This window comes from Elaeis guineensis, chromosome 15, assembly GCF_000442705.2.
Source record: "Elaeis guineensis isolate ETL-2024a chromosome 15, EG11, whole genome shotgun sequence".
Taxonomy (NCBI): Eukaryota; Viridiplantae; Streptophyta; class Magnoliopsida; order Arecales; family Arecaceae; genus Elaeis; species Elaeis guineensis.
Window position 1 is genome coordinate 48,713,182 of NC_026007.2, and position 17,913 is coordinate 48,731,094.

Consider the following 17,913-nt stretch of genomic DNA (forward strand, 5'->3'; position numbering starts at 1 on the left):
GAACTGCAAAGAGTATTAGAATTCATTGGTTTGACTAATGAAGTGAATACCTTTACAGTAAGTTTTGACATATCTTGGAGAAAAATAGATTCTCTCTTAATGGATCTCTCCTGAGATATCACTCTATTTAAAAGGATGTCTAAAAAAAGAAATTGAACCTTGTTAAATATGGTTCGATCCACTATGGGGTTTGTTGATCTGCCTGAGATTATATTTTAGAGACTACTTGATATGTGCTCGAGAATATTCTGAGCAAATCGATCACCAAAACTCCATATGGGATATGGACTTGGGTAATTTGATACTCTCTTATTTTGATGTTTGGGGTATCGAGCTTATGTGAAATATTCACAAACTGACTAGCTTGGATCTTGGTCTGATAAATATTATAATAAAGATATTTCATCTATCTTACTGATGGACATGAGATGTTCATGAATCTTAAGATATTTTTTTTGAAAAAGAAGTTTCTTGATGAAGAAACTGATACCGTTAAGAGCAAGCTTGATGAAGCTTGATAGGTAGAGGATCCGACTTTGACACAAACCAACAGAACCAAAGTTGATTAGAACAATTTCAAAGTTCGATGTAAAGGCATCCTTGAGTAGATATGGTAGAGTACTGTATTAGCCAAACAGATACTTTGATTTCTAGGTTCGGGATGGAGATTTGATCTTCTATATGGATGCAATATAGGGATCTAACTTTGAGAAGTGGTTTGGAGCCATTAAATCTGAAATGAAGTCCATGAAGATCAACGATGTATGGACATTCATTGATTCACCTGAAGGGGTAAGACCCATAAGGTGTGAGTGGATTTTAGATGGATAAGAGGCACAGATAGAAAAGTGGAGACCTATTAATTCTGTCTGATTGTCAAAGGATTACATCAAAGTTATAATGTTGACTATGATGAAAAGTTTTTCTTGTGACAATCCTCAAGTTCATTCAGATTGAATCAAACTTCTCGAAGTTGGAATATACATTTTGAATGTATGATTTTGTTGAGAACAAAGAAGAATCCTATATGTACAAAAGGGCTATTAATTTTGTAAAAGTATTCTTTGTGTTGTTTGGATGAAATTCTCTTAATCAAAAATGATATCCCTACATTACAGAGAATAAAAGCTTAGTTGTCATCTCCATTCTCCATAAAGATTTGAAAGATTATTAGAACCATCTTTAAATATTTGTGAAGTACTAAGGATCAATGATTCGTTTATAGAGAATCTGACTTATAACCTATAGAATATTGATTCCAGTTTCTAGTCGGATCAAAATAATAAAGTTGTGTTAGGTTATATTTTTATTCTATAAAGAGGAGTGACATGCTAGAAAGATTCCATGTAGTATTCAATAGCTAGTTTTATTTATGATACGGAGTTCTTTGCGATATCTGATACTGATAAAGAAGTTGTTTAGTTATGAAAGCTAATTAGCGAGCTTGGAGAGGCACTCTTCATTGATAGTCCAGTATTTCTGTATTGATAGCACTACTGGAGCCATAGCTCAAGTAAAAAAATTGATGTTCCATCTAAGAACCAAATACTTTTTGCATTGCAATCACCTTATTCGATAGGATCGAAATAAGGTTGATCTTAGGAAGATCAATTGAAAGGAGAACTTGACCGACCCATTGACTAGAACAATTGGATCTAAAAAGTTTAATGATTTAAAATGAAAGATAGGTATTTGATATCGATCTGATTGGCTTCAGTCCAAATGAAAGTTGTTGAGAAATGTGTCCTAAAATCAATCATCTAGGTTATAGATGATTGTACTTCATACAAGTATATGAATTATAAAATAATAAATGTTATCTGACAGATTCATCATAAGGAATATATCTTTCAAAATACAACTCATATGTTATGATGAGGTCCTTAAAACTCTGACCAAAATAATAAAAGAAGATTTATCATGTGGTTCTTAAATCCTGCTCATGATCAAATGATACAATTATTACAAGAATGATAATTATATCGAGTGTAGGTTGTGGTATGCCATCTTAGTTGGTTGTCCTCTTAACCAAGATGTGTGATGACACGAATACAACATACGGGTGATATGCAGGAGTATATTTCACTGAGCGTGACCACTTTCGAAGCACTCTGTTATCAAGGGCTGCTTTGATGGGATATGGGTATATATGTCCTTCTGACCTGAGACTGTCTTGGTGATTTGTAAGCAACTCACTGTGCTTTGGTGCTAGACTCTCTATATTTTCAATTCGGTAATGAAAAATTTTTGAGTACAATCAAGTACTTGTGAAGTCTAAGTGCGAGTCAAGATGGGATTGATCACTCCAAGTAAAATTGAAGATGACGCATCATTGTGTTTCAATTCAGCAAAACTTTAGTCAAAGTAGTCCTAGTGAGGAGTCACAAGATTTTTACTTAAGTTTGAGACACAATGTAGACCACTCTTCTTGGGTTGACAGTTTAACCCTTAGTCATCCTTGAGCATTAAGTGTCAAAGGGATGAATTATATGGTAACTATATCCATATAGGTTCTAGAGTATTGCTGGCATACATTCGGCCTATCCGGACGTCGGATCCTATTGCTACATGATTACATCGATTAGTACAGAAATTATTCTTGTGCTACCAGCTTAGGTTTGAACCTATGGGATCACACACATAGAAGTATCTGTCTAATCAAATGGCTAATCAACGATTATGAATCGTTGAAGAGTTTAATTATCAATTTGATTGATGATTAATTCTTTACAAAGATTGCAATAAATTATTTACTAATGATTGGTAAACTAGAAGAATCATTAATTAATAATTTGATTGTTAATTAGCTCAATTTGATTGAGCAATGGAGATTGGATTAGATCTAATTGAATTAGATTCAATTAGATTGGCTTTGGATTGATTGGATGCAGCCCTATTAGATAACAGGACTTGTTCCAATTGGTCGCAGGGATGCAAATCAAATTTTAAATTGAATATGATTTAATTAATTTTATATATATTTTGATTGGATCAAATTTTATTGGATAATAGGCTTGATTGGATCAAGCTCTATTATCAAATAGCTTCCCTGATATCCATCAAGAATCAATCCCTGGATCAATGGAGTTTTAATCTAACTAATTTCAAATTCGTTTGGGGCCTAATATTTAATTGGTTTCATATTTGGACTAGAACTTAATTAGTTAGTTTGCTATAACTAATTTCTAAATTGGTTAGGATTAGATCCAAAAATTAGTTAGAATTTGATCAAGATCTTGAATTCTATTTGGAATAGGATTTAACAAACTTGGAAGAACCACATGTGCTTAAATATCTCCACACCTACTCCCTTTCACCATGGAAAATTCCTCATGCCCATGTGCCCCCCATCTCTTCCTCCCATGAAAAAGAAAGAGGCATCCCTCCTCCTCTTTCTTGTTGCCCAAAAGAAAAAAAAAGGAAGAAGGGGGCATCCAAGAGTTGGACGCCCCATATCTCATGCACCTTGTCTCTCCTCTTCTCCTCCCTTTTTGAAAGAATTTTTGTAAGAGTTTGCTGCTCATTTTTGGGCATCAAAGAGAGGCTTCTCTGTTGGTTTTATAGCAAAAAATTAGAAGAAAAGTTCTTCCCAATGAGAGAGAGAAAGAAAAAGATGGGTCTTCTATCTTATGCATAGCCTTGAAGAAGAAGAAGTTCTTCTTCCAAATTTTTTTCTTTAATTTTTTTAAGATAAAAATCAGATTAGATCTAATTTTTAATATAAAAATTTAGAGAAAAAATATTAAAAAAAATTGGTTGGACATTTGGTGCTCCCTAGAGTTCTAGATCAAGGAAAAAGAAGGATTTTCTTTCTTATGCGCAGCCTTGAAGAAGAAGAAGTTCTTCTTTCAGATTTTTTTTTATTTTTTTAAAGATAAAAATTAGATTAAATTTAATTTTTAACATGAAGATTTATAGGAGAAATATCAAAAAAATCTGGTTGGGCGTAAGAGGCTTCTTGGAGTTCTATATCAAGGAGAAAAAGGGAGAAGAAGAGAAAAGAATGGTTCTTCCCTTGGGTCTCTCCTTGGGTTCTTCTTGGACTCAAGATCTCCTATGATTTTTAGCATAAAAAATTAGATTAGATCTAATTTCTATCATAAAAAATTAGAGAAGAAAAATTCTTCTTAAAGGCATGAAAGGAAGAGAGAAAGGTTCTCTTTTATGCATAGAAAAATTGAGAAGAAAGGATTCTTCTCTTGATCTCTATTGTAGAGATCAGATGCATGGATCCAGAAAGAAAAGGAGAAGGTCTCCTTATTTTTCATCTTCATTATATTTCTTTTAAATCAGCCAAAGGATGGTATCTTCACGAGCTACACTCCCGAGGAGATCGATCAGCATAAGGGCTTCGTATGGATATCCGTAGAGGCTGGACATGTGTGCGGCTGCCAAGCATCATGAAGAACTTGAAGAACCATCTACCATAGATTTCAGATGTGGTGATTTGCTATCTGCACTCAGGTATGAAGTTTTGAATTCAATTAATATTTAGATATGATCTAAATATAAATTAGATATATTCTATACTTGCTAAATTTTAGATTTTAGATGTGTGTATATGCATATTAGTTTATATTATAGATCTTGTATGGTGATTTAGATTTGATCTATGTATGCATTGTAGATTAAATTATTTAATCTATGTATGTTCCACTATAAAGTTTTTGAAAATACATGCACATCACACACCACGCTTCTCTTCATTAGTGCCATGCCTGGGTATGAACTAAAATATGGATTCATGTGCATAAGATTCCATGATGATCTCAAGTCTAAGGATCACTTGCATAACTCTCACTTAAAGAACTATCTTTTGACATGCAAGTAAAGCTCCATAAGATATTCTCTGTCGGTGGATCAATTCAGTGAACTCATTCTCTAATGAGCACCCACATCTTTGTATTAGTGTTTCATACAAGTAGCTTGTGAAATCAACCATCCTCTCTATCGAGCATACATAGGATGTACCAGTCTATCTAAAATATTGATCTCTGATTTAATATTCCTACAACTAAAAATATTTAGGATTAGGATTTTAGAATTTTAAGTTTCATAGACATGAACTCTTCATGATCCTAAAATAATTGCCCTAATTCATGGGGTTCATCATAATCTTAAACATATTAAGATGTAGCTGAAATGATGAATCATGCCTCACTTCATTAACCAATGAATAATGTCATTACATTAGTTGAAAATTTATAAAAAAAAATCTCATCGCATCACTCATGCGATTGGCTTGTAGGGTACTCTTCTTTCAATCTTCTTTCAATCCTATGCTATCAAGATGGTGATCAAATAGATGTTGTGGCCTTAGTGAATGGGTCTACTATATTGCTCTTTGTATTAACTCATTTTAAGACAACATCTTGTCTTTCAATAATTTTTTGAACAAGATGGGAGCATCTGAGGATATGCTTGGGTGTTTAATGAGACCTAGATTTCTTGACTTAAGCAATGACCCTAGTATTAGCCTAATAAACTGGCACTGGTCGTTCTATTGCAGGAACCACACCCAAATTCTGTGATGAATTTTTTCATCCAGAGAGCTTCCTTGGTGGCTTCACTAACAGCAATGTACTTTGACTCTGTGGTTGAGTCAACTACAGTATACTATTTGAAACTTTTCCAACTCACTGTTCCACCATTTAAACTAAACTCATACTCTAATATTGACTTACTATCATTTGGATTAGATTAAAAACTAAAATCTGTATAGCCCTCTAGTTTCAACTTTGATCTACCTCATATATAAGAAAAAATATTTTTAGTCCTCCTCAGGTACTTAAGAATATTTTTTATAATTTTTCAATGATCCTCTTCTGGATCAGCTTGAAACTTGCTAGCCATATCTAAAGCATAAGCTATATCAGGCCTAATATATAGCATGACATATACGATCGATCCCACAGTCGAAGCATAAGGGATTTCATTCATTTTCTTTTTCTCCTCAGGTATCTTGGGATACATTTTCTTGGAAAGACATATGCTATGATTTACAGGTAGATAATCTCTTTTACTTGCCTCTATGTTGAATCTCTTCAATATAAGATCTACATATCGAGACTGAGACAACCTAGCATCCTCTTAGATCTATCTCTATATATCTTTATACTTAGTATATAGGATGATTTATCCATGTCTTTCATAAAAAAATTATTTGATAGTCAAATTTTGATCGATTATAATATTGGCACATTATTTCTAATGAATAGTATGTCATCGATATACAGAATTAAGAAGACAATATTACTCCCACTTATTTTCTTATACATACAAGGCTCATCCATATTTTTAATAAAGTCAAACTCTTTGACTGTTATATCAAAATGGATGTTTCAACTCTTTGAAGCTTACATCAATAGATTGATTTTTTTAGCTTGCATTCTTGATTTGCTCTCTCACTTGAGATAAATCCTTCTGGTTGAGTCATATAGACTTTCTTCTCAAGATTATCATTAAGAAAAGCAGTCTTGACATCCATCTGTCAGATCTCATAGTCGTAGTATGTAGCTATAGCAAGCAAAATCTGAATGAACTTGAGCATGGCCACTGGTGAGAAAATTTTATTATAGTCATTTTTTTATTTTTATCTGAAATCCTTCACCACTAACATAGCTTTGAAGGTTTTCACTTAGCCATCTACTTCGATCTTCTTCTTAAAGACCCACTTGTACCTTATTGAGATCAAACTCTTAGGCGCATCAACCAAAGTCCACACTTGGTTGGTATATATTGAGTCCATTTCAGATTTCATGGCATCTAGCTATCTGTCAGAGTCTCTACTCATAACAGCTTCCAAATAGGTTAGTGGATTATCGCCTTAATGATGTTGATCTCATTGTCATTCCTAATGACAAGTCCATATCTCAAAGATGCCTATCGTACTTTATCTGATCTTCAGAAAAGAGGTGTATATTATGGATGTACCTCATTCTTGGATATTTTTAGATTTAGGATCATTCTATAGACCATCCATAGGTACTTTTAGAATAGTTTGTAGGTCCTGAATTTTTTCAAGTTTGACATTTCTCCCATTGCCCCCTTCTTGGATGATTTTTTTTTCAAAAAAGTGGTATACCTACTAACAAACATCTTTTATTCGATAGGATGGAGAAATAGTATCATTTAGTTTCTTTAGGATATCCTACAAGTCTGTACTTGTTTGATCTATCACTTAACTTATGCTCGAAGATATTTCTGACATAAGCAGGATAGCTCCAGATCTTAAGATGTTTAAGATTTGACTTTCTTTCCATATCTCATATGGAGTACTAACAACAGACTTTGAAGGCATCTTATTCAGAATATATGCGGCAGTCTTTAGGACATATCCCTAGAATTATATTGAAAAGTCTGTGAAGCACATTATGGACCACACCATATCCAATAAAGTGCGATTCTTTCTTTCTGCTACATTATTTAGCTGTGGTGTATAAGGAGGGGTCCATTCAGAGAGAATACCATTATTCTTAAGATGATCAAAAAATTCACTGGATAAGTATTCTCCTTCTCGATCATATCAAAGAATCTTGATACATTTTCAGTTTATTTTTCGATCATGCTTTGATACTCCTTGAACTTATCCAAGACTTTGGATTTATCTTTTATCAATAAAACATATCCAAATCTTGATAGATCATCTGCAAAGGTGATAAAGTAGGAGTATCCTCCTCTGCTCTAAGTTGTCATTGACCTATATACATCTAAATGTACTAGGGCTAACAGCTCCCTTGCCCTCTCTCTATATCCAGAGAATGGAGTCTTGATTATCTTTTCTATGAGACAAGATCCATAATTTTCTAATGATTCATAATCATAAGGATCAAAGAACTCTTCTTTGTACAAATTGTTTATCTTTGACTTACTAATATGACTAAGATGGTAATGCCAGAGATATGTGATATTCACATCTTCTCTCTTTCTTTTCATATTTCCACCAATACGAAATATATTTTCATTGAGTGCAAGAAGTTTTGCTGAAGGCAGCTTTAGCATATAGGTTCTCACAATTTTTGCACTAATGGACTCTCCACTTGCATCGAAAAGCTTGTGGTCACCTATTTTCAGTCCTCTGATACTCTACAATTCTTTTAATGAATTGCAGATATATAAACCACAAGTGGTATCCAATACCCAAGTGTCAAAGATTGAGGCACTCAAAGAAAAGTAAGTTTGTATAATATACAACCCTTTCAGTGCAACACTTGCATCTTGCTTCAAACTTGTAAGATAATTCTTGCAATCTTTCTTCCAATGTCATATCTTGCCATAGTAATAACAGGTAAAATCTATGGGGACATCCTTTGCCTTCTTTTTTTGAAAGCATTATCACTGATCGAATCAGGGTCAGGAATATCAAGGACATAGAAGACCTTCTCCTGTGCTAATCTAATTCGCAAGTTCCTCAACTAGTCCACATAGTTTGGACTGGTCAATATGTTTGCATCAATGATGCTACACAATAAGAGTGAAGTTGCCAAAATGTAGAATTAATCTACATGAACTAAGAATAATAGCATAAGCAGACCACTCATGATGGCATTCATAACTAGATGAGGTCTTCTGTGTAGTTATATCATCCACTATTTTATTGGATACTATAGCCCTCACCTATGGTAAGTGAGAAATCCTTACTTGATTTCTTTAGTGGGGTTGAGATCCTAATTTCTCATGAAAATCCTATGGATAGCACAACAAACTTTCATAAGTTTAAAAGTAGAAAATTTTTTCTAATTGCATCTCATGCAACTCTCAACTTCACTATGCCTCTAATACACTCATAGCTTTGTAGATAGCACAAAAAACTATAGTATTTAGTTAAGTTAGACCCTTCATCTTTATACAGTCATATTTGAATAATGTCGTTGATGCGTAGTCGTTGATAGCACCAAAAATAACTCTACTCACTACGTAGGTAGGATGAGTCGAGATTGTATCCTCAGGGACCTTGGGCTAAGTTGAGATTGCAAATTAAAAGAAAGAAGCATTGTTTTGAAAAAATAAATTATCTTAAAATTGAGTAATTAGAAAATAAAGAGCTCGGGAGTTTTGAATTAATTTTGCACTAGTAGAGTTGCATCTTTTTTTTTTAATTAAATAGATGCGATTAATCTTAGAAAAAATACCTATCTTTCCTCGGCACACCACGTACCCATAGATCACGGTGCATCTTCAAAAAGTACTAGGTAAATAACTCTTCTTTTCTCGACACGTCCCGTACCCGTAGATCACGATGCATCTCCGAAAAGTAAAAGTTGGTCCTAATATTAATCTAACAAGAAAGCATAAATAAAAGTATATGAAAGAGAGCAAATAAAGAACTCATGACCATTTAAATAAAAAACATAATCTTTATTGCATATAAAGAAATACAAGAAAGTTTAGAACAATAAACCCACTCTGTGTCGTTACAAAATTTCTTCTCCACTCCCGAGACTGCTAGCCTAGCTGCTCATGGAGTAGTCCCTTTCTCTTCCTCTATGCAATGCTCTAGAAGAATTTCTGGGATGATCTTCCAATGGGAGTACAAGAGCCTTTTTATAGGTGTTAGGAGGGAGGAGTTTTACATGATTTTTAGATGTGGGACTAAAGAAAATACTAAAGACTAAAAGATGGATGGATGAGATGGAAAGATCACAAGCAGATAAAGAAAATACAAATTCTTCCTCTTGAAGTATTTCCAAGTATTATATTTTTTTTCTTTAATTTTTAGATCCATCTGCTGTCTGTCTGTTCGCCACTGTGTCCGCCAGCACAACTCTCCATGAACCCGCCATGCCGTGCGCCCGCACCCGCACTGCCGCACGCCAGTACTGCCACGCACCTGCACTGTCGCGCGCCCGCACCCGCATTGCCGTGCGCTCGTGCTGTCGCACGCTCGTTCTGTTAGGCTTTTTGATTACAAAAAAAAACTTTTGTTTCTTTAAAATGATGCCTATATCCTTTTTGGGTTCCTTGCATAGTATCTTCATTTTCTCTAATACCGTATGCATCTTTCTTTTATTTTAATTTTATTTTAAATCTAATTTTCTTCAAACTTGAGTCTTTTTGATCTGTGAATCGGACTCTTTGTATCGGCGATCCCTTTCCTGTAAAACAAAAAAAGAAGTATCAAATTCTTAATAAATAAAATAAATTAAATATAATTTTCTACTTTAAATGACTTAAATTAAGTGTTTATCACACCTCCCAACTTGAATTTTGCTCGTCCTCGAGTAAAATAGATATATCAGCATTGTGTACCGACTCGATCTTGAATAAAAAGTTAGGTTAGGCATCCCAAAAGGTAGATGATACCTGGTCAGACCATTAAAGAGATACTTCATTGGATTATCAATTTGACCCAATTAGTGACTGAGTATTAATTAAAGAAATTTCAAGAGCTTTTCTTTCACCAACTCCCCACTTTACTCTTTAAATCTTCTAACTTAATGTGAGAGAGGTTTATTATCTTCTTGCAATTTAGTCTCCACTATTTTTTTTTTAATATTGCCCATGTTTTTACGCGAACCACAATGCTTACTTAGGTGAAGGGGTCCGGTTACTCAGTAGAAAATCAATATTTTTTTTTTAATAAAAATTTTAAGGAGAATTTTTGCATATCTCGACCTTTCCACCCAATCTCTCATGAAGCAGATTCTTTATTGAGATCAGTAAGAAGAAGGTTGTAGAATCACTCTTAAAATTTGGTCTAGTCTAAACCCTACCATTCATTGGGTTTTTTTAATAATTTATTCCTCAGTATCTCTAAAATTATCTTGACCGTTAATCATTCATTGCTTAGGATGCCTAATTGACTCTTAATCAAAATAAAATTTGGATACACAAAACTAATTATTTCTGACCATACTTGAGGATTTGATTAATTTTTTTCTCCTCCAACTTAATCTACATTGTCCTCAATGGAGTAGGAGAGCAAAGAAAATAAAAGGAGAGAGTGCACCTGGGATAATTTTACTTCGAAAGTTAAAGATAGCTTCATTGATTAATAGGCTCTTGTTCTAAATTTCTACAGCTACAGTAAAGTAAAATATATATATATATATATAATTATTGGATTGCCTCCCAACAAGTACTAAGTTTTACATCTTCAGCCAGACGTCAAGTTTATTATTCATTATAAAGTGGATCACACAGGTAGATGGTGTCGATTCGTTCTTTATGTGCAATTTCATCTACATATGGCTTCAGACGTTAACCATTTACCTTAAATGTATTGCCATTTCGAGGGTCATGAATTTCAATTGCTCCATGTGGGAATATTTGTGTGACAATGAAAGGTCTATCCCATCGGGATCGAAGTTTATTAGAAAAAAGGCGTAACTTGGAATTGAAAAGCCATACCTTTTGATTTAGCTCAAATAATTTTTTAGAGATATATTTGTCATGAAATACTTTGGTTCGAGCCTTGTAAATTCGTGAACTCTCGTATGCATCATTGCGAAGTTCTTCCAGTTCATTAATTTGCAACCTTCGATTAGAACCTACATTCTTCATGTTAAAATTAAACATTCGTATGGCCCAGAGTGCATGATGTTCTAATTCAACCGACAGATGGCAAGCTTTGCCATAAACTAGTCGGTAGGGTGACATACCGATAGGGGTTTTAAAAGCTATACGGTAAGCCCATAATGCATCATCTAAGCGAAGAGACTAATCCTTTCTATCGGGCCTAACCGTCTTTTCTAGGATATGTTTAATCTCCCTATTTGACACCTCTACCTGACTATTAGTTTGGGGGTGATATGGTGTGACCACTTTGTATGTAATATTATATTTTTTCATAAGTGCTTCAAAATATTTATTCGTAAAATGAGTCCCCCCGTCACTAATGATCACCCTTGGGAAGCCAAATCAACGAATGATGTTTCATTGGATAAAACTAGTTACAACTTTATTATCATTAGTCTATGTAGCTATTGCCTCCACCCATTTTGACACGTAATCAACTGCCACCAGAATATATTTGAATCCAAATGAGGCTGGAAAAGGTCCCATGAAATCAATCCCCCAAACATCGAAGATTTCTACTACTAAAATGGGGGTCAGCGGCATCATATCCTTCTTGGATAAATTTTTTATTTGCTGACATTGCAGACAACTTCGGCCAAATTCATGTGCATCCTTGAAAAGTGTTGGCTAATAAAACCCACTTTGCAACACTTTTGCTACAGTTTTTCTTCCACTAAAATGTCCCCCATATGCCGAAGAATGGCAAAAAGTGAGAATGCTTTGGAATTCACTCTCGGAGACATAACGGTGAATAACTTGGTTAGGACAGTATTTGAATAGTTCAGGTTCTTCTCAGAAATAATGTTTAATTTGCAAGAAAAATCGATCCTTTTCTTGTTTTGTCCAGTGAGAAGGTACTTGTCTTGTTAACAAGTAATTGACAAAATGAGCAAACCATGGAGGACGGCTAGAGGAGATTGCGAAAAGTTGTTCGTCAGAAAATTTTTCTTTGACCTCATCTATGCCTATCATGTGTTCAACTAAGATCCTAGAGATATGATCAGCTACCACATTCTCGGAACCTTCTTATCTCAGATTTTTAGATCAAATTCTTGTAAAAGAAGGATCCATCTGATCAAATGTGGTTTAGTATCTTTCTTTGAGAGGAGATGTTTCAGAGCCGCATGATCAGAGTAAACTAGAACCTTAGACCCTAACAGATATGAGTGAAATTTTTCAAGGGCGAACACTACTTCTAGTAGCTCTTTTTCTGTTGTGGTGTAGTTTAATTGGGCATCGGAAAGAGTCTTGCTAGCATAATAGATCACATGTGGCTCCTTATTGATTTTTTGGCCTAAGACGGCACCTATTGCAAAGTCAAAGGCATCACACATAATCTCAAATGGAATGGACCAGCCAGAAAGTTTTATTATGGGTGCTATTGTCAGGGCTGTTCGTAATGTGTTGAATGCTTTCAAACAGTCTTCGTCAAAGACAAATGGTGTGTCCTTGGCCAACAGATTGCACAGAGGTCTTAAAATCTTGCTAAAGTCTTTGATGAAGCGTCTATAAAATCTGGCATGACCTAAGAAGGATCGTATTTGTCGGACTGAAGTAGGGGGTGGTAGTTTTGAAATAACCTCAACTTTGACTTTATCTACCTCGATCCCTCTTTCAGAAATAATATGTCCTAATACAATTCCTTTCCGCACTATGAAATGGCTCTTTTCCCAACTTAGGACGAGATTTATCTCCATACACCGTTTAAGGACTTTGAAAAGATTATGGAGACAATTCTCAAAGGTGGTTCCAAACACAGAAAAATCATCCATAAAAATTTTAAGATATTTATCTACCATATCTGAAAAAATGGCCAGTATGCACCGTTGAAATGTAGCGGGTGCATTGCAGAGCCCAAATGGCATACGCCGAAAAGCGAAGGTGCCATAGGGGCTGGTGAAGGTAGTCTTTTCTTGGTCATCCGAAAATATAGGTACTTGATTGTACCCTGAATAACCATCAAGAAAATAGAAGAAACTTTGTCCTGCTAACCGTTCTAAGATTTGGTCGATGAAGGGCAATGAAAAATGGTCCCTCCTAGTAACGGCATTTAGTTTTTTATAATTTATGCATACTCGCCATCCAGATGATATGCGAGTGCGAAGCAGTTCACCTTCTTCACTCTCAACCACAGTAATATCTGATTTCTTAAGTACTACTTGAGTGGGACTGACCCATTTACTATCGGATATGGGGTAGATGATTCTCGCATCTAACCACTTTACCACTTCTTTCTTTACTACTTCATGCATGTTTGGGTTCAATCTCCTCTGCATATCTCAAGGGGTTTGGCATTTACCTCAAAATGAATATGGTGCATGCAAATGGAGGGATCAATTCCTTTTAAATCGGCAATGGACCAACTGATAGCCTCTTTATGTTCCTTTAGAATACCAACCAATTATGCTTCCTGATTAGGGGTCAAGTCTGATGCAATGATTGCCGGGAGAGTGTCATTGGGTCCTAGAAATACATACTTGAGCGTAGTAGGAAGGGGTTTCAATTCTAACGTAGGTGGTGATTCTAAAGATGGGACTATTGGTGTATTGGCTAATGTGGGCAATGGCTCATACTTGATTGTCCATGGAGGAGTGGTTGTATCGTGTGGTGTATCCAACAAGGTGTTAACTTCTTTCATATATCCCTTAAAGTCATACACTCCAAAGTGAGCCAAGCAAGTATCTAAGGGGTCTGGTGCTAGAATTGTGGGTGTTGCATCTTCTATAATGTCTTCTAGTGTATCTACTTCGAAGCAACTATCCATTGATGGTCCTTGGGAAGCACCAAACACATTCAGTCTCAGTTTCTTATTCCCAAATGATACGTCCATGACTCCTGTCCTACAATTAATGCATGCATTTGCTGTAGCTAGAAAGGGTCATCCTAAGATAATGAAAATTTATCTTGGGTTGCCACTTAGTTTCATGTCGAGAATCAGAAAATCAACTGGAAAGTAAAACTCATCTACCTTGACCAAGACATCCTCAAGCATTCCACGTGGTTCCTTAATTGATCTATCGGCTAATTGCAGTGTGACTGATGTGGGTTTCAGTTCTTCGAATCCAAAAAGTTCATACACCGAACTAGGTAAAAGATTCACACTTGCCCCTAAGTCCAGAAGAGCTTTTTCAATGTGATAATCTCCTATAACACAAGAAATGATGGGGGCTCCTGGGTCCTTAAGCTTTGGAGGAGTGACATGCTGGAAGATAGAACTAGCCTATTCAGTAAGGCATACTTTTTTTGGGATTTATGATCTAGATTTACGTTTTTGGGTGCACAAATCCTTCAAAAATTTGGCATAAGTAGGGACTTGTTTGATTGCGTCTAGAAGGGAAAGATTAATTTGGATTTGCTTAAACAATTCCAACATCTCGTCGAGTCTTCCTCCCTTCTTATCTGCAGGAATAGGGGCTTTCAGGGTATCCGAAAATGGGGCTTTAGGCAAGTAAGATGATTCTGGTGCAGTTGGTTTATTTTCTATTTTAAGGTCCTCCTTGTTCTTGGGTGATTTGGCTTCGGTTAGAGGTTTAGGGTCTGTCTTATTGGTTTTACTAGTGTGTTTAATGACCTTTCCACTTCTCAGAGTCATGATTGATTTGGCATGTTCAGAAAAAGCTTCTGGGGTATTAGAGCTCTCAATCACAAATTGCCCTCTTGGGTTGCTCTCGGGGTGCCTAGGTAATTTTTCTCCTTCCCTCCTACTGAATGTAGTCGCTAGTTGACCTATTTGGGTCTCTAGCTTAGCAATGAATTATGTGTGGGAGTTAAGAGTCTGAGTGTTGACTTCTAATCATTTTAGTGCTTTCAGAACTTTTTCCTCAAAAGCTGAGCTGTGACCAGTAGTAGACGGTTGAAGAGCATTTTAAAATTGATGGTATGGTCCATGCCTATATGTTGGGTCCTGATATTGAGGTCGATGTGTGGCAGGGCCAACCACTGGTTGTGGTCTCCAGAAAAAATTTGGATGGTTTCTCCAGCCGGAGTTATAAGTGTTCGAATATGGATCGTTTTCTAGTCTGCGAGCTTGTTGGACTTGAGCTTGCTGAACCTGCTCGTGCACAAACTCAGGAAATTGAGGTGCGGCTGGGTATTCACTAACAAAATAGTTCGAACTTGCACACAATGCACAAACTTCTTGGATTGGGTTAGGTAGAATCAGGGATTGTCCAGTATTTAGAAGACGGTCTAATTTTTGGGACAGTTCATCTACCTTACTGTGGATATCCATGATGTTTCCAATCTGATAAATTCTACTTCTTTTTTGTTGAAGCATGGGTTGTTCTCTAGAGGTGGCAGACATATGATGTAGAAAATTCTCATTAAGTGTTTCAAAGAGCTACCAGGCTTCATCCTCACTCTTTAGCATGAATGTCCCACCACATGATGCATCAACCATTTGTCGGTGTTTCTCTGATAGACCATCATAAAAATACTGACAAAGTTGCCATTTAGGGACAGCATGGTGTGGACATTTACGAATGAGGTCCCTTAACCTTTTTCATGTCTCATGAAAAAGTTCACCCTCCAATTGGGAAAAACTAGTGATAGCTTTTCTAATTTGATTTATTTTTTCAATTGAAAAGTATTTCTTGAGAAATTCTCTCTGAAGATGTTCCCAAGTTGAAATGGTTATAGAGTCTAAGGAGTTTAACCAATGCTTGGCTTTGTCCTTAAGTGAGAAAGGAAACAGTTTCAACCTAAGGGCATCATCGGAGAAGTTTTGGATTTTTACTGTGGAACAAATTTCAAGAAATTCATCCAAGTGTTTATATGGGTCCTCGTTACTAAGTCCATAGAATGATGGCAACATTTGAATAATACTAGACTTAATCTCATATTGGGTAGCTTCTACTGGAGGTGCTTGAATGCATGGAGAGTAGGTATACGAGGATGGAGTGAAATATTCTCTCAATGAGCGTGGAGGATTAGCCTCACCAGGTGCAGCCATGTTTCTAACTCGGATAGTCCTCAGAGTCTTTTCTAATTCTTCGTCTAATGGTTGCAAGTCGGGTTTTAGTGATCGTCCACCTAACATGCAACTAAAAGGTCTATGTAGGACTATCCTAGTCTGTTAAAGATTATTTTTTTTTATTAAGAGAAGAAGAGAAGAGAGAAAAGAGTTCTAAAAAAGAGATCCTAAGAAGTCCTAAAACTAATAGAAGAATTAGTTGTGGTTAGATTTTAATTACAATCAAGTTAGCACGCAGTGGACTCTCTATCTTAAAGTTACCCTAGTTCTAGACAGCTCCTAACTGTAGTTAGCCTTCAAGCCCTCCAAGTCAGAGCTTGACCAACCAACTGGCCAGATAAGTATAAGGTTGGTGGGAGTCCCCCCATTGCTTTCCTTAGACACCAATTAAATTGATCAGGTCAGCAAACAGAACCAATTAAAAACCACCTTCCTTCGGGCCCAGTCATCCCGCAAACCACTTTCTTAGACACCAGCTAGCTGACCAAGTCTAACCTGATTCAACTCTCAGGGTCACTTATCCTAATGAGCTCGAAATCCTTAGAGGTCAACTTCTAATTAATTTTAGATTAAGGTCTAGGTTATACAAATGCAAGGGAGTGATTTGTGGGCCAAGGAAGGATGATCAAATCTCCACCTTATCTTAGTTAATGGGTTATGCCCTTAAAGTTAATTATGGAGATGCAATGCAAAGAAACAAGGTGTCCAATCAAGTTAGAAATTTTTATATTTGAGGTTACGCTATTTTAGTTAAGTGTTATGAAATGTCAGTGGTTTTTTTTTTTATTCAACCGTGCCAAGGTCTCCGACAACGGTGCCAAAATTTGATGCGTAGTCGTTGATAGCACCAAAAATAACTCTACTCACTATGTAGGTAGGATGAGTCAAGATCGTATCCTCAGGGACCTTAGGCTAAATTGAGATTGTAAATTAAAAGAAAGAAGCATTGTTTTAAAAAAATAAATTATCTTAAAATTGATGTAATTAGAAAATAAAGAGCTCGGAAGTTTTGAATTAATTTTGCACTAGTAGAGTTGTATCTCTTTTTTTTTTAATTGAATAGATGTGATTAATCTTAGAAAAAATATCTATCTTTTCTCGGCACATCCCGTTCCCGTAGATCACGACGCATCTCTGAAAAGTACTAGATAAACAACTCTTCTTTCCTCGGCACGCCCCGTATCCATAGATCACGGTGCGTCTTCGAAAAGTAAAAGTTGGTCCTAATATTAATCTAATAGAAAAGCATAAATAAAAGCATATGAAAGAGAGCAAATAAAGAACTCATGACGATTTAAATAAAAAGCATAATCTTTATTGCATATAAAGAAATACTAGAAAGTTTAGAACAATAAACCTACTCTATGTCGTTACAAAATTTCTTCTCCACTCCCGAGAATGCTAGCCTAGCTGCTCATGTAGTA

General features: G+C 35.6%; 1 non-coding gene across 1 annotated transcript; it reads left to right on the plus strand.

Moving 5' to 3' along the window:
- Positions 1-15,974: 15,974 nt before the first annotated feature.
- LOC140854185 (small nucleolar RNA R71) lies at positions 15,975-16,080 on the plus strand. The gene has a single exon (XR_012137319.1). It is a non-coding gene; the product is annotated as a small nucleolar RNA R71 (small nucleolar RNA).
- Positions 16,081-17,913: the final 1,833 nt, after the last annotated feature.